This window comes from Heterocephalus glaber, unplaced genomic scaffold (genome assembly GCF_053883595.1).
Source record: "Heterocephalus glaber isolate CG9 unplaced genomic scaffold, H.glaber_assembly_v1.0 deba00001778, whole genome shotgun sequence".
Taxonomy (NCBI): Eukaryota; Metazoa; Chordata; class Mammalia; order Rodentia; family Bathyergidae; genus Heterocephalus; species Heterocephalus glaber.
Genome location: NW_028258465.1, coordinates 844,681 through 870,344, shown reverse-complemented (window position 1 = coordinate 870,344; position 25,664 = coordinate 844,681). Strand labels below are relative to the sequence as shown.

Sequence of the window (25,664 nt, the reverse complement as noted above, 5' to 3'; positions counted from 1 at the left end):
TAATGTCATCTTGTCCTATCATATCTGATAAGCAAAAAAAAATTAACTCAGGTTGACATCCTCTCTACCAGAGACACAGAGATATTGAATTATCTAAGGATGGTTCTAAATACCAGCCTTGAAGTGATAACTGCTCTGCAAAGGCAAGTATTGTTTCCAGCATGCCACGTCACATCCTAACTCTTCACTCTGCACCGTGCCACATCCTTCCATGTCAGCTACCAGAGGAAGCAGCGCTACACAACATGACAGGTGACTTAAAATGGAATGAAGCCACTGTTCAGCCTCTGCATCCACTTTATGCCATCCATTAGGAAAAAGAGAAGGGAAAAGAATGAAAGGTTATTTTCAACCGTTGTTTAAAATGTGCTGGGCTTCCTTGAACACTTACGATAAATGTATCTCTCTTTCTGTGTCTTTACTCTGTGATTCATTATTGTGAAAGTCAGCTTAAAAAAATAAATCCTATCCCATTTCTCTAATCAACTTGTACTTGCCCATGCTATCACCTCATTCCATAACACAGTTTTTGGCTTGAAATCATGAGCTTTTGAAAATTCTGGAGCTGGGAAGGACCTGGGAGATAATCTAGGTCAATCCATTTAGTGCGCTGATGAGGAAACAGTGCCAATGTGCGAAAAGATCTGTCTAAAGTCACGTTGCTAATTAGTGGCAATGCTCCCACTAGAACCTGCATCTCTTTTTGGTCCCTGTCTTTCCATCGTACTGCATGGGACATGAACTGACAGGAAAGGTGGTGATCAGGAGGACACCTTGAGATCATTTGTAATAGGCTAAGCAGCAGTTAGACCTAACTTGCTCTGATTGAATTTCTGCTGTATTTTCATTTCTTGTCACATTTCAGTGATTTCAGAGAGATTGCCATTTATTTAAAGTAGTCAAGAAATAAAATGCCTAAGAATCTGATAAAATATGCTGTGTCATAAGACAAAAATAAAATTAAGGGAAAACCCAGGAGATCAAGGAAAGCAAGAGAGTGGGAAGGGAACCTGGATTCGAGAGAGCTGTGTAGTTGGTTACTGTTGGCTGCTGGTCTCATCTCCAAGATGAGAGAACTAAGGATCACAGCCACTCACCTGTCCAAGGTCTTCAGGAAGGGCACGGGTATCAGATCTTCTCGCAGCTGTTTTCCCAACACACAGCTGCTAAGGACACCTTTCACAACTTCTTCCCAATTAAAATAACCCTTTTACTAAGTTAACCAATTGAAGCTAGGTTGTGAGAGATATCAAAAGGAAGAAGGACAGAGTTGATAGGAAAGTTGACCCTAGAAAGACGCTTCTAAAGTCTGGCTTAGAGGAATTTCAGAAGAATCATAAATTTCATCTCTCAAACATCACCCAGGCCTAAAATAACAATTGAATTGTGGCAGATTGCCTTCACTGTTGCTCTCATTAACATATTTAACAAAATTCAGTTTTATCTGTCACTTTGCTGGACTCCCTAGCTCTCCAACCTTTTCCCATGACTGCAGTATTCATTCCTAAATATACACAAACTATTTGCTTAATAATGTCCTCTTCCTACTAGAAATTAGGGATGCTTACTCAGTTTGGGACTGCTAGTATTTCCCCTATTGTCTTTTCTCCTCAAGGGCTACTCATCATTATTCACATCTCCCTAGGAACTGGACATGGGTGTCTAGACCTGAAAATTGGAATGGTGCTCTTTGATGATCTTTGTCCATACCTTTGCCTTCCATTTCTCTAACCCATTGTTCTTCTACCCTTCCTACTCTTTTAACCATTCAGTGTAATGTAGGAGTCAGATGTGAAAGAGAACTGGAAATAGTGGCTTTTTACTGCTGTCTATTGACCTCAGAGGGCCACTCCAAGCACTCAGCACTGACAATAACTTTAAAGCTTCTTGTCCTCTTTGGTATTTTCCACAAGTCTCCATTCTTCCTGAATCTTAACCCTCTGACTTTCTTTGTGCAGGCCCTGTGTGTATTTTATGCTTGTGCTAGGTCATCTGCTCATTGTTCCTTTCTTTTAGGCTTGAGACAACCCAAGTGGTTGGTACTCATGCAGCCTTAGACCCTCCAGAGATACCACCCCTTTCATTTCTCATGAGGAAAGAAAACAATTTGGAGTTACACTGTCACAATCATGTTCTTAGAACCTTCTCTTTCTTCTGAGTTATCTGGCCTATTAGGTAGGGTCTTACACATGTGCAGTTCTGAGGTAGAAGGGAATTTAGGAACTGAAAGACAGAGAAAGATACACACAGCATAGCTGACTCCCTTCTTACTGTAGAGTGAGGTGGTTATGCCAGAGGTCAAGGACTTGATGGTTAACCTTTGGATTTTAGCCTTGATAATAATGAGAATGACATTAGGGTCTTCTCTCTTCTGCTGAACCCTGAATGGCTGTATGCTTTGCAGGAAAACAAAGAAGAGCAGTATCTCAGGACTCCTGGAAACACCAATTGTATTAGCACTTCTGATTGAAGCCCCTGTGACAAGTGCCCGTGGCCAAAATGAAGCTGGAGTTTCCGTATACTCTGCAAATCTGAGTGGTCAGAAGTGCCTTTATCCTAAACAACAAAATGCCCTCCAACCGTGAGCTTTCCCAGCCTGGAAGTGGATGCAGCCCATCCAGTATGGATGTGAGGTGCCGACATTTCCACATCATGTGGACTCCATGCACACTATAAATCCCCATGCCCAAGCCCATTTGGACCAGCATTCCCATGGATGTTGAGATGTGCCAGGCGAGCATTGGTACCCTGAAGATTCTCTGCCCCACTGTGAGTCACACCTTCTGTCATCAGGCATCGTGGGGCTGCCAGGCACTGACTCATCACTGCTGGTAGTGGAGCTGCCAGTGTTCCTGCTGCTCCTTATGATATGACAGAGTTTCATGACTGCCATCGAGAGCCAGCAACTAAGAACCTCATGCCTTCTTTCTCCAACCTACACACTTTCTCCTTGCCAAAGCCCCTTCCCTCACTGAAAAACTGGCGGGATCTCTGCAGGCTCTGGAAAGACTTCCAGCTATGGCACACACCACCAGCTCTGGAAGTCCCCACTTCCTGAAGACACTTTCGTGCCACTAAAAGGTCTAAACTTCAGTGGAGAGCCCCTGTACCTTTCCTACTCTGCGGCTGAGCACAAAGTAGCAAGACTAGGACCATAGTTTCAATTATTGTCAGAATGTTCCATCATCTTCTCTCTAGTGGCTTTGCAACATTCATAATCCCTGTCCTCAGAGGGGAGGCCTCTGCCAATTTGCATGGCTGCTATTTAAAGATGAAACCCAAAAGGTATACATATGCTCCAACATGGCTGCAATTTTAGCTGTTCAGAGAACACAGCAAGATAAATAACCATGCCATGAGAAATTACAGCATTATGTACTGCAATAAATATGACAAATGATAGGCCAGATATTCATTGGCTCATAACAGTTGGCAGGCATAACCATCTGTGGATCCAAAGTTCAAACTATTTGTTTTCTCTCCTCCAGCTGCTTTGATATTTCTTCTCCACAGCTGGAACCTCTGGCCTCTAAGGTAGCCTGCACAACCTTGCAAAACCTGTGACCTTGTTAAGGTTCCATTAAGAAGTGGGGGAATTGAAGCTAAAAGACCAATCTCTAGTTATGTATGAGAAAGAGAGAGAGAGAGAGACAGACAGAGAAAAGAGTGGGAGAGGGAAAGAGGGAGGGAGGGAGGGAGGGAGAGAGAGAGAGAGATTTGATGCCCCTGTCTTATGTAGAGAGCATTTTTACTTGCAAAGAATCTGAAGGCAGGAAAGGCAAACCTGAGGATAATTAAGAAAATGGTAGTGTTTGTTGCCTCGGAAGCAATCAGTCTTCCATGTCTCATGTTTAGGTATTGATCGAACCAGGAACCCTACAATGCGTTTAAGTCCCTGCTTTTGTCATCAAAAGGTAATGCTAAAGTCCGTTACTTCATTGTGTAAAATGCTAATCTATATTTCTCATTTAGATTCTAACCCTCTGCTTGCTGGAAGTCTCACAGCTTACACCACTGATAAGAGAAATCCTAATGAACCCTAATGTTGCCACGGCAAAGCCTGCCCCATTAAACCACTGGCTCCACTGAGGAGTGGACTGTGAACTTCCGGTGCAGATCTTAACAGTTTGTAGTTGAAAATCCATTCTAAAAGAAATTGGGTTTATAAACAGGTGTCCTTCTAAACATAGTTACTCCCCATTCTTGATTCTCCCTGCTAGGATCAAGAAAGTTTGTCATAGAAAGGTGGACAAAAGGTTTCCTCAGGCAATGAAAGATGCTAACAGAATTCCCTGAAATCGGAATCTTTTCCCCCAGTTTTGAAACCAAGAGTGAGAGCACTGGACAAGACAATGGATATTCTCATTATTGGGCATTTTGTCTTTTTAATGAATGTTTCCTCTTTCAGCACCTATTAAAATAAAGCAAAATGATCACACTCAAAAGCAAAATGTTTTCTACCCCTCCTCATCATACACAAAACTCTAAACCAAAAAAGTCATCAAGAGCCTTTTTGTAGTAAAATAGCAGCTGCAGGATGATAAGATCCCTGTACTTTCATTTCTTACCCACTTACCATCCCAACAAATTGCCGTAGTCACAGAAATCAGCAGTATTTATTGACCAAAAATGCACTGAGCATCATCTATATATGAAGTAATAAGAATAGTTCATAGGCATCAGGGGATGAAGGGAATCAGACATGGCCCTGGTTTACCACTCCCTGTCCATGAGGCTGGGATCTGTCTACTCTAAGATAGACCTGAGAGACACAGGCAGGCTGAGGAAATCAAAAGACATGCTCAGGGGAAGGCTTCCTGGAGGATGGGAGACTGGCAGAAGAGCAGGACTTGACCCTGCAGACCCTGGAAGCACAGGGTCACCCCGGACACCAGAAGAGACCCAGCCCAAAGCAGGGAGTTAGGAGAGGGCTTTGAGCCCAGTGGGATAGAAAACAAGCAGAGGCCAGCACTGATAATCAATTTTTCCACAAATATCAAGTGAGTGTTTTCCTTTGTCTGTTTCTGACTTTTTCAAGGCACTGGAGAGATGGTAAGTAGTTAACTAACTAAATAGAACTACTCTCCCACAGACTTGCATGCTAGGAGAGATACAGGGAAAAGGCCAGTGAATCACGTCTCAGATGGTTTTCGGCTGTATGTGTTATGGCTTAGGTCTAAAGTGGCCCCCAAAGCCTCACGTGTTTGGAAGGTGATTGGATCATGGGGGCTCATTGGTGACTGCTGTTAGGAGGTGGGGTCTGGTCACAGGAAGTGGGTCATGTGGGCAGGTATGGCATAGAAGCGTTTGTCTCCCTTCCTGGATCTTCCCTGGACTCTCGGGTTCTCGGCCACCATAAGGTGAGCAGCTCTCCTCCGCCGGGCCCCTCTGCCATGCTGTCCTGTCTGGGAGCCAGCTGACTGTGAACTGAAACATGAGCCAAAATAAACCTCGCCTCCCTTAAGTTTTTTGTCCCACCAATGAACAGAATGACTAAGCTAGATTTTGTTGACCTATCACAATTAATGATCATAATAAATATTGGAGTGTGGAGGCTATAAAAGATATTCAGGGAAGTTTCTTCAATAAGAAAACTTCTAAGCAGACGTTTAAAATAAGTAAAGGGTAAATTAAACGTCCATCTCAGGGAATTATCACCCAGGCAGAGATGCTGGGGTGAGATGTGTCTAGGATGGTTGAGAAAGAAGGTGATATTGGCTGAGCAGAGGCAAAAGAGGCAGGAGATGGGTACCAGAGCCCCGGCCTGGCAGGTGGGAGCAGCAGGCCACATTTAGACCCTCAGGATGAGAAAGCATGGGAGGGTTTAGAGCAAGAGTGCCCTGACTTAGCTTCCATTTGGAAATGAGGACTATGGCTGCCACGTGCAGGACTAACAGGAAGTGGTGAGGAACAGGAAGTGTTAAGGATGGAATTGAGAGACCTGATGGAAACGCCACTGCATCCAGGTGGACAAGAAGACAGAGTTGATGGTGGCCTGCAGGAGGGGCATGTGGCAAATGTGACTGACATAAGGGAAGGAAAAGCTGAAAAGAGCTCTCATAGGGTGCTTGTGCCTAGTCTGAACTGATAAAACATTTCCCTCTTTACTGACAAGTTTAGCTTCCATAGTTGCAAGTTGATTTGATACACAGAATCATATTATTCAAAATGTATGAATAGCGAAGTTAGCTGGAATTATTCAGTAGTCCCAGCTATAAAGTCAGCCTCACCACACAGGGTTGCGATGGTGTTGGAAGTGGCTTGACTGACAGTGTCAGTGACACTGTCCAGCGGACAGGCTCTGAGACTCCAGCTCTCAATCTACACTTCAAACGGTTCCCGGTCCTAAAATCAATTGCCCTCCTCCATTGTATGGTTAATGAGAACTGTGGGGAAGTGTGTGTAACAGCGCCATCTTGTCTAGTTTCCTGGCACAGCCAGCATGAACCCTTTCTGAGACAATGCCTAAGGAAATAGGTGGCAGGAGCTGTAGTCCCTGGTTGCAGGCACCAAGAAGAAACGGAGTGACTCCCATCATGGGTGCAGCCCACCAATCTGTGTGTGCCACCACCTTTCAGAGACTTGGGGATAAGGCCCCTTGCTGGGTCCTGGCACCTTCTCTCCTACCCGCTAGGGCATCTTCTGATTGGTATTTTTCCATTCCTGCAATCCCAGCCTCATGTTACTCTTAACACACGTTATCATGTCCTGGGAGAGGCGCTTACTACATGGTTCGGGGAGCTTGACAGTCACATGATTGATAAACTCTTAGGATGTCCCAGGTCAGAACTGCTGCAGCAGCCACCTCAGAGCAAATGGCACAGACAAGGAAGAGCATATTTCCAAAAGCCTGTAGCAGCCCCTAGGTCAGTTTCCTTCTCTGACCTAAAATAATAATTAAAAAAAAAAAAAAGGAAGGGAAAGAATCCACCAGTATAATGTGACGAGAAATGCAAGGTGATGTGTCAAAAATAACAATGCAGGTCAAGCTGGCATTTGTTGTTACTGAAAATGATGATCTGCTATGCCTTCCCCTATGGCTGCTTTTGCTCCTCCAGGAAAAAAATAATTCAGTATTAGTCATTATCTTGCCAGAGCAACAGAATATAAGAATTTTTCTCACTAGGCTCTGATGGCCCCATTACAAAATAAAGATGACCATTACTCTTAGGGTGTGACATTGTCTTTGGAAAACAATAATTCCATTCACAAGAAAGCCTTTGAAGACAGATTGATTTTGAACAGCAATTCCATTCACATAATTCCATTCACAAAATACTTTAAAGTGGTGCTTTTCAAGCTTTAATGCACATATGAATCACCTGAAGATCTTGTTAAAAATTAGATTGTGGTTCAGAAGGTCTGGGGTGACTTAAGACTCTGCATTTCTAATAAATTCCCAGGTAAAAGTCACTGCTGGGGTCTTCCGATCCTATTTGCTGTGGGAAGACATTAAACAGTATCTCGGCATTATAGCTATCATTACTCTGTATTGTTTGACTTTTTAGAAAATGCACATTTCTACCAGATTTAGACTTTGATCAAGACCTGGGCTGTACAGTATGTAAAGGTTCTGACATGCTAGTATTTGAATATTTCAACTATTTATGATTATGGCTGTCCATGTAATACTGTTCCCAGCAACACTGGCAATCTTTAATCATGATTCATGCTAAGCATTTTATTGTTAATATATAAGTCATTTTGCTGATCCACTGATGTGAAGAAATTATCTTTCTTAACCCTTCAGAAGATTAGTAATTAAATTCTTGGAAATCCTGCAAGCAAGAGGTAGATTGCTTAAGATATACTTATTTCTTTGGAAAATATTAAAGCTCTAACAATCACCTTGCTAGAGGGCGCACGCACACACACACACACACACACACACACACAAATGCTATTTTACTTGCTCTCTGGTAGTGTGAAAGCTATGAAAATCATGGAAGGGAACTCAGAATAAGAATAATGTTATTTTACATTTTGATTCAGATCCTGTAATTTCAAAGAAAGCCTTTAAAGATAGATTGATTTTGATAATTTCCTTCGTTCCACTTAACATCACCTGGAGCCAATCAAGAAAAATCAGAATATCTAGCTCTGACATTTGGGTGTGAAGGAAAAACAACACCTTTATATTTTAAACTTCAACATTTCTGAAAGTGAGAGGTTGAGGGGCTGAGAGGTTGAAAGTTCTGGCTCCATCCATGCACATAAAGAAGGATTGCACCATTTTGTCCACAGAAAACTCTGAGTCAAACTGGCAAAGCTGGTAACTGTGCCTGAATCTTATTCTAAGAAGAATCTGCTGATCAAGCCAAAGCATGTCCCATACTTTGCTTTGCAGATAAGCATCCTCTAAAGTCTGTAGTTGAGAAGATTCCATTTCCTAAAAACCTATGCCAATTTTAAGTTCCTCACTTTATTTTCAAATTGCAGAGTTGGGATGGTATGTGGGTTTGCAGGAGGATATATTGCTCAATTGTGATTTAACCATACATAAATTAAATGTCTGCATAAAAAGGAATGCATTTTACAATTTTCAAATTGATGAAAGTTTTATGGGGAGATGTAATGAGAATAAGGAGGTATTTTATGCAGAAGGGAATGCTGTCGGGCATGAAGTGCCAGAGACAGGATTTAAGGGCCTAGAATTGAATTGGTGGCATCACAGAAGATGCCTCAGCATGGACGCTCCCAGGTAGGTCAAAAGGGCACCATCACCTGATTCATAGGTGCGCACTGCTTCCTGTGAACCACAAAGCTGCTCTCGTTCCAGAGTGTCAGGGAGGACAGGATCGCCTCACATCTAGCTACATGAACTTGAGCACATTATCCAAGAGAACACAGCAGAGCTAACTTCGCATAAGATGGTACTCAGCACCTTGGACACCACAGCCAGAATGCCATCCTTGAGACCTGTCCCTAACCCTGTGACCTTGGGCAAGGTGCCATAGGAAAATGATCGTACATGTCTTATCATTAAATTTGACAAGTATGCTTTAAGCCTCTGAAGAATAGTTCATACAAGAAAAGGGCAAAAAAAGAAAACAAAGAATTCTGTTGCGTTACACCAACGGTACCCTAGCAGGTCAGTACGTACACATTCATCCACTCGACCTGGGCGCAGTCATTTGTCAATTATAACTCCTCTTCCCAGGGCTGTCATGCAGTCCATATTTGACTATTTAGTCCACACAAAAAAATCTCTTTTTACTGCAAGTTTTTTTTAACACAGTACATGATAATGCCTTCCATTTATATAGGACGTTATTGTTTTGCAAAGCATTTCACATCCATTATTTTACTTAACTAGACATCCTGTAAGAGGCTCATTTGTCTTTGAAAAGGCAGCTTTGAGGAAATTTCCAAATTTGATTTTAAAACTTACTTTTGCTGCTACTGGAAGTTGTCACTGAAACCAGAATTTGCATCAGCAATTCCTTTCAGGCGACAGGCCGTAGCCTGTGCATCTCTGGTTATTGACCAAAGAGGGCAGATCCACTCTGACATTAAAAATCATCCTCATTTTCTCCCCTCACCCTTCTCTCTGTTTCTTTCTCATCCTACATCACCCACTGGTTTGAAGACATCTTTACCTAAAGTAACTTCTGAGTCCTCACATGCCCAAGTTCCCCACACATTTGTCGTGACCGTGGGTTGGTCTCGACGGCGATGGCGAACTCTTGGAGATCCAGGGCCAAACTGCAACCCAATTTACGGCAGAGCGCCAACCCTGCAAGTAAACCTGAGGTTTCCATTTAAAGAAAATAGCTTGTACATTAACATCTTTTGTCCTAAAGGAAAAACACAGTAGTAAGTGTGCCATAGGTTCACCACCACTATACCTCTTTTGGAGCCAGGTGTCTCAAGGCACCACATGTGTAGTAACCACAGATCTGGTCGGTGTGAAACCGGAGCTTGGGTGTTACCCAGCATTCCTGAATCCATCTCCTCTTCAGCCTGGTGAAGATCTCTTCGCCCAGGACCTACAATTTTTATTTGGATTTCTACTCCATCAAAAAGTAATTCGCAAACTTATTTTCAAAGGAAATCTGCGACATCTTAATCACACATGAACAATTAGGGGGTGAAAGGGAAGGCTCCCTCTTGCTGATCCCCAGCTTGGTGTCTTCCTTCGGGCATTAGCTAGGATTCTCTAGGGGCAGAATCAGTAGAAAATATATGTGAAGCAGGGAGCTAACAAGAGTTTTAGGGAGAAAGAACCACAAGCCCTCCGTGCTGGTGTGGCTGAGCTTAGGCCCCGTTTTCTAAGATTTGGGTGTCATTTTCCTAACCTAAGCAATCAGTTTCTGCGAAACATGATGTTGGGGAGGAGCAAGGCCCCATGCAAGGATTAGAAGACTTCTCAGAGTGACACTGGCCCATGAGGAGAAGTGAATGTTCCAACAAAAAGAGCCAGGGAAAAGCCAAGCCAAAGAGGGTGTTGGGAAGCTTCAGTGGAGATGAAGACCATGGCCAGGGCTCAGTGAGCAAAGGCCTCGTTGGATTGGCAGGGTTTTCCTGCCCAGGAATGAGATATTTATACCTCTCTAAAGATTGTCTTTGTTCTGTTTAAAGCTATAATTAATGGTGTGTGCAAGAGTATACCTGCTACCTAGCCCAAACTCCTGCTACCTAGCCCAAACTCCACTTCTATGTCAAACTTTCCTGATTGTAACCCCGTAGGTTGATCTCAACTTGGCTAAGATGTAGTCATTTTTTACATATAAAAACCTGTAGACAATGAGTTCCTTTGGCAACACTTTTGGGGCCACCTCCCAGGTTCATTTACCTGGGGGCTGTTTGCTTTTGCTTTACAATAAATGCTACTTTCTGCTTTCACTCTTCAATAAATACTTTTGCTCAGTCCTCTTTTGTCTCTCTGTACCTTGTAATTTCTGGGTTGAAAGAAGAGCCCACCAGCCAGACAGTAATAGGGATTTACTGGCCAGGTTTACAGGGTAAGGGGTGGTGGTCTGAGGGTTCAGGGGCAGAAGAATCTGCAGTTTCTGTCTCCGCACTGGAGAGCCAGAAGATTCAGTAGCTGCTCAACCCAAGCAGATGGAATTCCCAGAACAAGAGGATCAGGGATGTAGCTCAGGTCCAAGGTCCCAGGATAAGGCTGCCCTGGAAGGAAGGCTGAAGGAACTGGAGACTGATGTCCAAAGGCGATGGCAAAGACTAGAGCTCTCCCAAAGCAGGCAACTTCCTTCTTTCATTTTGTTTTCTGTCCAGGCTACAAGGCTACTAGTTGGTGCCACCCACATTTGGGGTGGGTCTTCCCCACTCACTCTGCAGCCTGCATGTCAGTCATCCACAGACACAACCACATCCACAGACACACCCACACCCAGGAATGTGCTTAGCTCATCCCTAGGTGGTTCTTACTGAAATCAAATCGACACACCACTATTAACATCACACTTCCCACCCACATTCTACACAAACTGTCACTTCAGTGGAATAATGTCGGCCTTTATATCACTTTGCAGGGGCGTGTAAACTCTGATCATGGCTGCCAGTCATCTTTGAACTAGTTTTTTCTACTTTTCCAGCCCAGAATCTTCCCATTCAGACGTGTTTAGGCCTCTAGAGACTCCACGTGCTTGGTTCTCCGTTTCCTTCCTTCCATTGTTCTCAAAAGCTTGTTTTATTTATTTAACAAACATTTATGCGGCATTCTTTGGGTGTCCCCATCCGTGACCTGAGTGCGTTACACAGGCTAGCTCATTTAATCCTAATGATGATAGAAATGCTATCCATTTTACAAGTGAGGAAATTAAAATAGAGAGAGGACAAGTGACGGCCAAGATGGGACTTCGACTTCCGGAGTCCAGTCCTCTCTTGGACTCCACTCTGCCTCTCTCTGCCGACCACACAGAGCAGCTACCTCCTCCGGTGTGTTGACATCCAGTTTCCCTCCTTAACACTGGACTCGTGATCCAAGGACACAGCATGGCTACTGCCACTGCTCCACTCATTCTCCGCATGGCGAGAAAATCACCAAAGCCTCATCTTCGAAGTAGTTGGGAAATGTATTAGTTTGAACCACCTATTTCTCATGGTGCTGTTGATCTGCCTGAAGCCCGCGATGTACCCCAGGTTGCAGTCCGCTCCAGTCTTCACCTCAAGCGTTTCCTAAGCACTTATGTCCACCCAACATTGGATTCAGCAGCGGATGACCCACTGGGATTTAAAAGAAATCACTGAGACTGGGTTCCATGGACACTAGCATTTCTGTCTTCTGCACAGAGTGTGAGTTCTGCATTGATCTTCATGAGCAATGTATGAACTTAGAGATATGAATTCATTGTCTAGCTTTGGAGGGAGATAGAGATGAAATAAAAGAAAGTCTGCACACTGGGCCTACACTTCAAAACAAGTATTTCTGAATTTTTTTCTTTTGGAAAAAAAAATTTGTAAGAAAATATAAGAATGACAATTTTAATAAATGTTACTAAGCTCCACTTAGTAACCATGTTCTTTCCCATTACCCTAGAATAGTAAAACATGAGGAAGTACCTGACATTTGCATGCACCTTCCGTTTCACCAGTCTAATTTTTCATCCCTAGACTTCTGTATTGTTTTCATTATATCATACTGCCTAATAAATTATCAGTAACATATTGGCTTAAAATATTTATTATCTGGAGTATCACATGATCAGTGAAGGACGGCAAATTTCTGTCAGAATAACTCACCCCCATTGATTTTGCACAAAACAGGCTTTGTGTTTTATTATCTGGATCTGGTAGGGGGGAAGAAAGTAAAAAGTTTGATCTTTCCCTATTTCTCTATTCCTCCCTGCCAATCCCACTGCCCAAGAGTATAAAATGTTTCATAGGAAAACCTTCCTTAACTTCTCTTACTATCTAAAAACATTTTTCTAATTATATTACCTGAGGGATAGTTTTTTTCTTGATGGGTAGCAACTCACTGTTAAAGCAGATTGCACTGCAAGAAAAGAATGTAGTTTAAGGTTTTATTTTCCATAATTTCAACAAATTACAAATGTTTAAAACTGCAAGGATGGTAAAAAAAAAAACAAAAACTTATCACTTAAATATATTCTTACCTTTTTGAAACTAATTTTTGTTAAAATTTTGGAGAACAAGTTGAAGTCGCAAAAGTGGTACGCTATCATATTTGTTCTGTTCAATACATTAAATTAAATATTTCTAATATAACTATGCCAGTCCTTCAGAGACGAGCATCAGTAGAGTTGTAACTTGTATCGGATGTGAGACTATCATTCAGTGATAAATTTATGAAGAGGTTGATTCAAACATCACATTTCATAGAAACCCTAATTAGTACATGAGTGAGAGCACATCCCAGACACTGGGTAAGGAATGGCTCCCTGACTGGGGAATCGGGCTGCTTAAACGGGGAAATGTCCATATCTGGTCCACATATGAAAATATATTATTTCCTTTGAATATTAAAATAAATTGAATACCTGAAAAATGTAGTAAATTTAACCCCAAGTGGGCAAGAATTCCTAAGCAATAGAAGAAGGCATCTGCATAATGGCCAGACAATGTTTAATGTCCAAGTGTCTAAAATCAGCATTAATACAACTTAAAAATAAACCATTTAGGGAGATACTTTACAAAATTCTAGTATACAAAATGTTACAGACAGGGTATTTGGAAAGCTTTTCTTTAGTAAGAAAAATATTAAAACTTTATTAGGATAATGAAAAAGGTCATGAGCAGATTTTAAAAACAAATACAAAGGATCCATTAAATAACAGAGAAAGATAACAGCTTTTCATATCCAAAGGTTTTGTAACAAAATGATTTAAACAACCTTGAATTAAAAATGTTTTTCTAAAACAGTGGCATACTGAGCATGTACAGACTTATTTTTTTCATGTCATTATTCCCTAAACCATACAATATAACAAGTATTTACATGGTATTTTCATTGTATTAGGCTGTATAAGTAATCTAGGGAAGATTTAACATATCTAGAGGATGAGAATAGGTTATAAGCAAATACCACACCTTGTGATATAAGATACTTGAGCATCAGCAGGCTTTGGTTCCCAGAGAGGTTCTGGAGCCAAAGCCCCCCCCCCCATATTAAGGCACAACTATATTTTACTAGTAATCAAAAAATGCTAATTTAAAAGCATATTTTTAGCTATCTTATTAACAGGTTTTAAAATTAAAACATTCAACTGTATTGAATATGTGAGGAGAAAAACAATCACCAACATTGTTCTATGTATGTAAATTGGTATAATCTTTCTTGAAAGCAGTCTGGAAATAGAACCTTAAAATAAAACTAGACACTTCAATTCCATAATTTTTCTTATAGGAAGCTAACTAACAGCAATGAAAAGCATTTATGTACCAGAATATTCATCATTGTACTATTTAATAGCAAATTTTCTAACACTGAAGGAATAGTTTTTTAAAATGGCATATTACTGTAAGAATATTATGCAATTATTTTAAAATCATAATTTTATGCAATAACTCATGACCTTGTACAATTCTCTCCATATGTAAAAAAGCAAAACTATCAAAATACATAAGTAAATAACATTATCTCAATTTACATGAAAAAGAATATGGACTGAACCATTTAAAAAGCCAACATTTTAATGAAGGTTTACCTCTGAGTGATGAAACTGTGAATGATTTTTATATTTCCTTCCTACTTCTCCACATTTGCTATAATGACCATGCATTACTTTTATTCCCAGGAAAAAAACAAAATTGTAATTATATATTTATTGATAGAAATATACGTAAAGTAGGAAGACTCTGGGAAAATTTGGAAAACTGAATTCAGACTTTGCATAAGCAAAGTACACGACTGCCTCTAGTACTACTTAAAACTTAGCAAAAACAAATTCTCACCGTGACATCTCCAGTGGCTCTTGTTGATCTGCAGATGTTATTGAGGGTCAAATCTCCATAGGTCTCTCCTGTTTCTACTTACCATTATTCCTCTCTAGCATGCTTATCTAATGAAGAGTCTTGGAATGTATAGTTGTCTCCCTCCCAAGAAAAGCAGACATATTTACTGCCCATCATAAAAGACTTAAATTCACTAAATTCTGGATTCCTTCTGTACCCCTGGTAGCACAATCACTGCAAAGTAAGTGTCATCTCACATTTTCCACATCACTTGGTGAGAGTTAGGACCGATATCCGGCTCTAAAACTGCAGTGAATAAATAGAGTATCCTCTGTCTCTGACCCAGGAGACTCATATCTTCTACAAGCACCATGAAGCTATAACAAGCTTTCTTGTTATCTTATAAGTAGGATGAAGTCTCAAATTCTTCTTAACAATTATGTGATTAAACATGACTATCTTTGGCTCTAAACATTCATTTTCTATTATACATTTAGGTGTGATAGTATTAAGCTTTATTAATCATTTATAATTTATTAGTGAAAGAACTTGTAAGTTTCTTTCTTGTGAACACAGTTGGATAGAGAAGAATATCAAGATACTCTTCAATACGTTGAGCTTAGTAGACAATAGTATATATAAAACAGAAAAGTGGAATCTTTTGGAAAAGAACCGGGGAAAATATACCACCACTGCATAGGAGATCATGTAAATTACTGTCACTTTAGAATTTGAAAGGGTGAAATAAATAAGGTATAGTAGATTTACAACAATATAATAGACGGTAAAATTACTGAAGTAAGGGTGTGCTGACTCTCTCCTGCCCCACTGCAGAACTGTTCGCTTCTTCCCAGTTTCTCACATGTAGAGGTTCCACTCCCTGACAGTAGCACTTGGAGTGGAGTATCGTCTTGCTTGGGTTTGGGCTATGCCTGGAGGATGGGTGGAACACACTTCAGGATGTGTCTGGATTGGTCATGGAGGTATGGCCTTAGGGGTTTATGTCTGGTCCCTGGCTCATTCCTCTCTGGCACTGTTCCCCTGCTCTGCTTTCTGGCCACCATTAATTAAATCTCTTTGCTTCACCACAGTCTTCTGACATGACGTTTCTGACACAGGGCCAACCTACCATGGACTGAATTCCCAAAATCACGAGCCACATTAAGCTTCTCCTCCTTTAAGTTGAGGCTCTTAAGTATTGTATCTTAGTAATAGAAAAACTAATATAGAAAATTAGTGAAAAGTAGGGCGGCCACTGTAACTGTACCTGTATATGTGGTTTAGGAAGTCGGTTTGCGCGAGAGATTTGGAAAGGTTTATAGATACAGACTACAGAAGCCTTGGAATGCTGAAAGCAGAGCCGGATGGATGATTCTGATTGGAGCATAGAAGGTCAAAATGCTGATAAGAATGCAGGCAGTAAAAGCTAGGCTCAAGAGGGGTCAGCTGGGAACAAGGACTACATTGGCAGCTGGACTAGAGGCTATGTGAGTTAAGCTGACAAAAAACAATTTGGCTGCATTTTGCCCATGTCCTGAGACTTTTGTGGGAAACTGAGATTAAGGGCAATGGGCTGGCTGTCTTGAAAATTCCTCTGCCAGACCACTGATGGTGTGCTTAGGCAGAATTAAAGTGAGAAGTACGGGCAAAAACCAGATTAAAACATTTGAAAAACTTAAATTTTGACCCAAAGGAAGCACATATAAAGTTGGGGCCAAAACGAACTGATGTCCCAAATCAGGATGCAGAACCATTTTGGAGCAGTCAGATCTGAAGAAAGATATTACATAGATGCAGATCTGTTACATGAGATCAAACAGCATTTGAACCAACAAAAGGAAGGCCTTAGCCACTTGATTAGCATTATAAAAGATGATCTAGAAGATATAAAGTTGGTAGAACATAGATTGAATGAAACCATCCACATCAGAGGTGGTGTCTTTAGCTGACAATTCACAAACCTGTGTTAGAAGTTTGTGAAATGTATCCTCTTACTGCATCAGGCCTTCCTTACGAAGGAAATGAGCACATGAAGAAAAAAGAAAGAAAATGATCCTCTCCTGGCTTGGATTTTTGAGATTACTGACAAATTACTCTTCACTAAATCTGAAATAAACTAGTCACTTCACATCCCTTCTAAAATAACCTTCAAAAGGTTTAACATCTAAAAAGCTATATATACCTTAAAAGAGAGAAGAACCTAGTCAACATTTTTGAAACAGCATTTTCTTAAACATCACAGTATTATTCTCCATTCTGCTTTCTATGGCAAGTAAATATGAAATACATACTTTACATATAACTGTATAATTACTTGACTGTTGAAGATTTGAGATTCAGAATGTAAAGGACATCAGTTTTTATATATGTGAATTCAACCTGGGAGAAGTAAAGCAAATCCAAAAGTATTTAATGATTAATGTGGTTTTCTTTTTGTTCTGTAAGATTTGGAAATTATTTTTTTATTATTTACTTATTTGGAGTTTATAGAAAAATTCTAAACAATTAGGATATAACAGAATTACTGGTTTTGGAAATTTTTGTTTTTTAAACCTTTATTTCTAAAAATGAAAACTTTTTAAATAAATTCTTAATTAAAGTTGGGGCCAAAAAAGTTGTGATTGTTGAAGAGATTAGTTCCATTAAAAAGAAATCAAGTTGGCCAGGGATGTAGCTCAGTGGTGCCGTGCCAGATTGGCAAGCACAAGATCCTGAGTTGGATCCCCGGTACTGGGAGGAAAAAAAAATCAAGTACTTTGTACAGGAACCAGAAGAAAGATGCCCGCAGGGCACCTCAGAATTTAGTGAGATCCCATGCATCACAGACTCATGGGTGCAAAAGTACAAACCTTTTGAGAAGCCTGGGACCCCTACTCAAGAAGGGCTTCCTAGGGAATTAGTTCCCTAGGATTCATTTCACTATGCTCAGTTATCCAGGCACTCAGAGGTCACCATAGCCATAGTCCAATGGGCCCTGACTCCTGCTTAAGGTGTCAGCCAACCTTGACACCCTCCCTGTGATGCTGGGTTTACTAGCATGTAGAATGCAAGAGTTGTGGAGTCAGTGAGGCTTCCACCCAGACATCAAAGGAAGGCCTGGGAGACCAGGCAAGAAGCCCCTCAGAGGGCAGTACATGAAGCTATAGGAATGAAACCAAAGGTGCAGTGGAGATCCCAGGAAGTCAGAGATAGTGGTAATGTGGAACATCTGCCAAGGAAAGCTGCAGACCATGAGTGGAGCCAACCCCAGAGAAAGAACACGTGGGGAGCAACCAGTGAGCCCATAGGGGTGGGGCCATCCAAGCTCTGGAATTCACATCTCATTAGCATGTGCCCAGATGCTGTGTACCAAGATATAGGACTTAATGTTTGCCCTGCTGGTTTTCAGTCTTGCTTTGGTTTGTTTTCTAGCCCCTTTCTTCCCTATTGGAATAGGAATGTTGACCCTATGCCATTATACCTTAGGAATGAACAACTTGTTATTTTATTTTTACAGAAGTTCACAGCTAAGAATTTACCTTGAGTCTGAGAGGAAACATTGACTTGGACTTTTGAAAAATGCTGACATTGAGAAATGCTAAAACTGTTGAGGCTTTGAGGAAGGGATTGTTGCATTTCTGGTTGTATGCAGTAGAGTTGTACTATGTTAGTCAAAATTATGAATACAGTGTTGTCTTTATTTAGAGATTAAGTGTGGTTAAAGGGATGTATTCAGGCATGAACTTGACAAGGAGTGAGATGTGGCCTGAATGAAGTGTTGATTTGATTGGCTTTGGGATCAACATGGGGAACTGGTGGAGCACACCTCCAGGTGTGTCTGGGTCAGTCATGTAGGCATGACTTGGGTTCTGTATATGGTCCCAGGCCCCCTTCCTCTCTGGCACTGTTACACTTGTTTCCTGGCTGCCGTGAACTAAGCATCTTTGCTCCACTGTACCCTTCCACCATGATGTTTCTGCCTTGAAGCCAGCTGATCACAGAATGAGAAAGCTGAACAATATAGGCAAGATCAACATGCATCCTTAGCAATTGACCGTATGTTGTTGATAATGGTACACACAAAACAGGAAAGTAGAGTCTTTGGGAAGAAGTAGGGGCATGAATGGGTGACCATGAAACTTATTGCCACTTTTCATTGTGAAAGGATGTCCCTGACAATGAAATAAATAAGTTGTAGGAGATTTACAACATACAACAAATGGTAAAACCACTGAAAGAGGGCACACTGGCTATCCTGTGTCCATGCCAGGACTGCTTGGTTCTTCCTAGTTTCCCACACCTGGAGGCCCCATACCTTGACCCAGAAGTGCCATCTCCCGCAGTACAACAGCATGGTGCTGCTCAGTAACACTGAGGGGTTGTCAAGTGAGACTTTCAAGTGGCCTAACACAGACTCAGAAGACTGTTTTTATGTTCTCTGGTAGCATATTTTGGTAGCAGCCACCACTTGGATGTTTTGCAAAGGAGAAAATAATGTGCTTTTGAGTAAAATCTTTTCCCCAGTGGAGAAATTTACAAGGAAAAGTAAGTAGAGTCTGCTTGCAAGCAAATTCAGTTCTCTTTCTGTTTCAAGGATTTGGGGCTTTCTGTGGCACTCATTCCCACCTGGGGACCCAGCAGGCCCTTGGTGCCCTTGTGATTGGAGGTGGCACAAACCAAGGCTGTGGTTGGGTGTGACACCCATGTCCATGCCCCTGCAGTTAGCCTTCCCAAACTATGCATGGTTTCCGGCTAAGCTGTTGTTTAAAAGAGAAAAAAATCAATACATCGATTAAATGTTTTTCTCATAAATTATCCAAAAAGCAGGGGTCAAACGATGAAAGAGATTTTTTTAAAGTAGTTGATTCAAATCCTTTGCATCACAGGCATAAGGTGTTAAGTGATGACAAGTGCATAAGAAGGGAACAACACACTTGAAGACTTGAAAACTTCAATTCTTGAAAATTCCACAAGGGCTTCACCTTTCTATAATCTCCAAATTAGGAAAACCTGAGGATAGTGCATCTAAGTACCCTTTACTCCAAAAAAATCTAAGTAAAATCAAATTTAATCTTGATGAAAATGACCTTTCTGTGGGTAGGGAAATATCAGCTCATAAGACCAGAGTCGATTCAGGCATTTGAAAATATCCTTGCGTTTACTGAGTATTATTTTAATTGTAGTGCTTTATCTGCATTAATCTTAGATAAAGCTGTTTATGATACTGGATTGCCCCATCTCACACCAAAGTTAGCTAGCTCTGTTTTCTCTTCTCTGCCTAAAGGGAAAGAAAAAAGAAAAGAAAAGAAAGCAAATAGGAAACTCCTGGATTCCTACATGGTGTGTGAATCCACTTAACACAATTATAATGCCCAATTAATCTTAGCAACATGAGTGATGAATCATTTCTCCAGGTGTCTTCTTTAAAGAGTGTAAATTTAGTTCCAACATTTGGTTATTGTTTTAAACCAGCTGTAATCTCACCAGATTAATGGGGAAGCAAATAAGTGAACCCAAATCTATATTCAAAAACAGTCTCTCCCTAGGTGTCAACATAGTACCCTGACTACCCTAGATAGCAAGCTTTCTAGGGAATACAAGGAACAATGACTGAATTCCATCATTTGAGCCCCTTTTCATGACTTGATTTGATGGTATCTCCTGCCATCTACTGATAGATAAAAAAGATGAAAACAACTTCTCTAAATCATTTGGCCATTATACCAATTGGTCATCTGCAGATGATCTGTTGCATCTTTTGTTTGAATATAGAAAACCACCCAAGGCATCAGGTCTTTTCATCCCAAAACTAGCAGTAAGCTTGCTACCCACAGAAAGCCTTTGCTTGCATTCATGACATCTTACGTTTGAAAGCATTCTGAAGTAGGAAGAAATATTGGCGTTGGAGTCAGAGTACAGATGCTTATGCTGGCTCATCTAAGAACACAGAAGCTTGTTCTGAGCTTAGGTTTCTTTTTCTAAAATAAAAGTGTCAGGGTTGGGGTGCACTTCCTCCCACTTCCAAGATGCTCCAAGTTTTACAGGACACTTGAGTTCTTGGCAAATATAGCTCCAAAGAATAGGCCTCACGGTTTGACGGATAGTTCCATTCAAACCCAGCGCGTTACCCCTCAGTCACTCACCTCCTTCTGCAGAAGACTTCTCCCCGTGTTGTCTGCTACACCCAAATAGCACACATCCAACCTGTTTCCAGTGCACAGCACCTCCAGGAGCCTTCTGTGCTCCTCCTTCTGTTGCCACAGCCATCGTCACTGTGAAAGACCCCGCATTCACATCCAGTCAGCATGGGAGAAGCGATTAAGCTTGAATTAAGTGTCTTTGCTGGCTGCTCTGCAGCTGACCCCCACTCCCAATTGGGAAATGGATATATTTGATCTGTTTTCTAACCTTTGAAGAACAGTCAGTCCACAACTCTTTACTTATCTGAGGGTTATTTATCTGCTAACTTCAAATGTCTAGGACACCACTGAGAATCAAAGATGAACAAGAAAAGTTTGGGGAGAGTATTTTTAAAGGTCTCCATAAAGCAGAAATATGTGTCCCCAGGCACAGCTCATGCACTTGACTTGAGAGAGTTTCTCCTCCCCTCTTCAAAAACATACATCACCTGTATAAATATATTTTTAAGCTCAGCATGTTGAGTTTTTGCTCACTGCCATTCAGAAGCAGCAAATTAGATACGGGGACAAAGTCGGTTAGAGGCAGCCATGGAAAGTGACAACAGAGCACCTGACAGTAAATAGGAAAATGAAAAATGTATACTATCTTCACTTGATCTTTTCGGAAAGCAAAGAAGTGTGCAATTCATTTTAGAAAGATTAGTATTAAAATTCATTAAAGTAACAAGTGGTCAGGGCCCTTAAGGTATAAGTTCTAGATAAGAAAAATTCACTGTGTAAATTTTTTTCATTCCAAACGATTTTAAAAAGATGAAGGATTTCCATAGACTATAAAGGGTAGGAGAGGGCATACAACCAGGATCTTCCTTGGCCAAAGTTCTCAAGGGCAAAGAATTTCAATTCGAAGTTGTTGATTCCAGTGAATGTTCCCAGCCTGCTCCCTTACCCCACATTCCCAATTCATGGATGTGGGATCCATGCGTCCCCACATTCATGGATGGTGAAGGAGACAGTGTGTGCAACATGAAGACTCTTCAATGGTTCCAGTTCTTCTCCATCGACAACACGGGCTGAGGCCATGAAGTCCTCCAGGCTAACAGCTGCAGGGCTGCGTGGCTCTGGACAGAATGGCCCGGCTGGATCACTGTCACAGCACTTTCATGCCTTCTGTTCTGGCCGATGTGTCAGGTTCCAGTCTGCCAAACAGAACTACTATGTTGGTTTTGGTTTGTTTTTGCATTTTGAGGATATGGCAGTCTTTCTTACCTTTTTACCTATATATTATAAGTTATTTCCCCCGCCATGTGTGATTTTAGTGGTCGTTTCTTTTTTTGCCATTTTTATTTTCATTATACATTGCAGTATAGAGTGATCGCATGCCTCTTGGGGGTCGGTACAAGTACATAACACATCTCAATGCTTTTTTTCATCCTCTTTCTCCCCACCCCCATATCTTGGTCCCATTCCCTTTTGCAAAAGATCTCCCTATTTCCTATTATCTATCTTTTATTTTGTACTTCATTTATACCTCAGGATTTTCATATAAGAGAAACCATGCAATATTAGCTTGTCTGTCACTATTTTGAATGTGGCCTTCCTCCCTCAGGTGCTTGCCTGACAATAACATTATTTGCCTCTAAGTCCTCAGCAAAACAATGTGCCCCTCTCTTCTGTCCCCATTCTAGAGGGGCTCTGGGTTTGCACACTCACAGGAGGCAGCTCAGGTGAGTCTCTGCCACACTCAACCTTCATGTGCACCATTAGTACGATCATGTGAAGCCAAGTGTGTCAGGAGAACAATAAATGGGTAACAGATTGCAAGAAAAAAAGAGGAATATGCTTCTGCCTCCCTTGGATTTGCCCTTTCACTGTCCTGTACTGGGGTGTGAAAAAGCACAGCTTGGGAGGAATTTGGCCTCCTCTGTAAAGGTCACAGAAGTTTCCAACAGAAAGTGATGACTCATGTTCCATACATCCTGATATTTCAGTGTTCAGGAAAAATGCAATCTAGTCCAACACACCCTTGCTTTCCATCATTTTCTTGCCAGTTCTCAACACTTGTGAATTTCACCACAAAGGGAAGTTCAACAGCCAAGGTGAGGGAAACTGCTAATGTGAACAAAAGTTCAAAAGCGGGGCAAGAGGGGACAGGCCACTGCGTGTTTACCAAAGAGGCAGGTTTCATCCAAATACACAGATCTTTCTTGACAAACCTGCGGCTCAGTGTTTTGGCATTTTGGAAAGCAGTTTTAGAGGCTGCTTCCCCCCGACCCCCAGTTCTGTACATGCACATATGCAGGCATGCACAAACACCAGCTTTGAAATCACATGGCATTGTCTCACAACTTGAAATGCATCCAGCCTTTGACCTTAACTTTCTAACACTTCAGGAAGCAGGAGTTCCCAAACCCTATGGCCCCTAGTTAAATGAGCCCATGGGAATCTCTCCCCAAAAGTTGCTGGATTGTATATACTGCATACATATCATCTCCCTTCTCAGTGAAAACATACAAGGTCACACATTCCAAATCTTGATACAAACTCCTCATCTTAGGATCAAACAATATGGCCACATAACAAACATGCACAACTTGTGAGATCGATTTGCCATCTGCGTATGAGTCTAGGGAACATGAACTAAAGGGCATTCCCCTCACAGAGCTATAGGAAACCATCAGCTCCAACATTTCTCTGTCTCTGTGTCACAGCACTCAACATTCAATTTCCAGGGAAGAGTAGGATTAACTAGGTTTCAGGTAGTCCTCACCACTTGTCCTGGGAGAGATGAGGGTTCTCAATGGAGGGAAAGACCAAGTGACATGTGGTAGGAGAGGTGTGATGCCCCTTAGGAAAATGAGCTGCTGTTGTCAGAGAAAATGCTGATGCAAAGCTCTCCTTCATACGCAATTACATACCCCAAAAGAGAAAATAAATTTTTTAAAAGTAGATATAAAATCAACTTCCTTCAGGTCACAGAATAAGTTTAATTTGATCAACTATATTTTTCCTCTGGGAAGGAGAGAGAGAGAGAGAGAGAGAGAGAGAGAGAGAGAGAGCATGTTTCTAATCCTCCCATCAATCCTCTGTCAAATGAAAATTGAACAAGAAACTTCAAATTCAGGAAAGTATAGGGGCTGGGGGTGTAGCTCAGCAGTCAAGTGCTTGCCTAGCATGCAGGGGTCCTAGGATGGATCCTCAGCAAAGGAGAAGAGGAGGAGAGAAAAGGGAACAAAACTTAGGGGAAGGAATCTTTCCAGGTCTGGCTCCACTACACTCAGTGCGAGAACTCTCTCTCAGGCAGATCTCACGGTTTTTGCTTGCATACATAGATCACAGATCTCATGACTACAGAGTTCTAACAAGCAAAGTGCTCTTCCTTATATAGAATAGAGATCTGTGTACCTCTGAATCCCACACACTGAGTCTACTTCTGCTGACTAGAACTACGTAGGAAAAGAAGAAAATAACTTGTAGTTTTTCCCTGACAGCCTCTTAAACATTTGAATCATGTCTACCACCCTCCTCCAAAAATAATAACAATAAAATTGATCTTACTGGGCTGAACATCTCTGGCTCCTTTAAACAGCTTCTTACAGCATCTTGCTAACCCTTCACCGTTTGTGTAACCCCCTTTTGCCCACATACTAATTATGCAAATATGAATGTAATTATTTTTCTTCTTACCTTGTTCCAAAAAAAAGATTTCAGGTGGCCAACTATCAGTTTATCAGTCTCCCTTTAAGAAATACGAAGCCCAACACGATGCACCAGCCTGCAGAGTGAGAAAGCAAATGGAGTGCACTGAGCACACTTCACAGATAGGCTACCATATGTCACCAAGTGTTTCAGGAGCTGCAGTGCTGAAGAGGAAGTACAGGCTGCAGAGGAGTCCAGACAGAGGCCTGGGGTGTGTTCCAGGATCATTCAGCATGAAATAGACCCTAAATAAGGAAAACAACAGATGCGAAGGCTGTTTTTCATACAAGACTCCTCCAAGGGAACATCTTATCATAGTCACAATCTAATGTTGCCTCACACCCTGAGGGGAAATTCCCCAGGGAAGTGTTAGGAGAGGAAACTGCCATGAAAGAGATTTTTCAGGCACATTAGAGCTGACAGAAATCAGTTCTGAGGTCAGGACTGGGTGTGTGTAGGAGCTAACTAGGAGTACAGGCCAGGTGCGCCCAATCAACCATTCTCAGGCACCACAAACCACTTCCTAAATGCTCTGGGCACCCAGAGTTTCACCTAGCTCCCCTAGGGGGAAGAAAGATGAGTATTGGGGTGGTAGGAGGTTGTAATCACAAGCAGAGCTGCTAAGGGGGTATCAGATGCACATTTAGCAAGCTCAGTGCATTCCCCATGCCTGCTGGAACAAACAGCATAGAGGAGCCTCCTTGATTTGCAGTTGATTGTAAACTGTCTGGCTCCGTGTGATTTTACAACCATTTCAGCTAATTCAGAGAGTTAAACATCCAACCCAGGCAGCATCTTGTGCATTTATGAAGCATTTGAGAGATTACAGGTACTGAACTGGGAATAATTTACATTTCCCCATTCTGTGGCTCACAAAGGCATGCACATGTAGGGCATGGGTACTTGTGTGCATGTGTCCGTGTGCGTGCATATGTGTCATAAGTCTTTTTTAAATCCAAGCATAATTATTTA

The 25,664-nt window shown here is 41.5% G+C and overlaps 1 long non-coding RNA gene across 1 annotated transcript; it reads right to left on the bottom strand.

The window, feature by feature from the left end:
• Nucleotides 1-7,870: 7,870 nt before the first annotated feature.
• On the bottom strand, nt 7,871-24,987 carry LOC110346506 (uncharacterized). The gene is made up of 3 exons (XR_002390599.2): nt 24,681-24,987; nt 21,000-22,192; nt 7,871-15,809 (listed from the first exon to the last, which is right to left on the bottom strand). It is a non-coding gene; the product is annotated as an uncharacterized LOC110346506 (long non-coding RNA).
• Nucleotides 24,988-25,664: the final 677 nt, after the last annotated feature.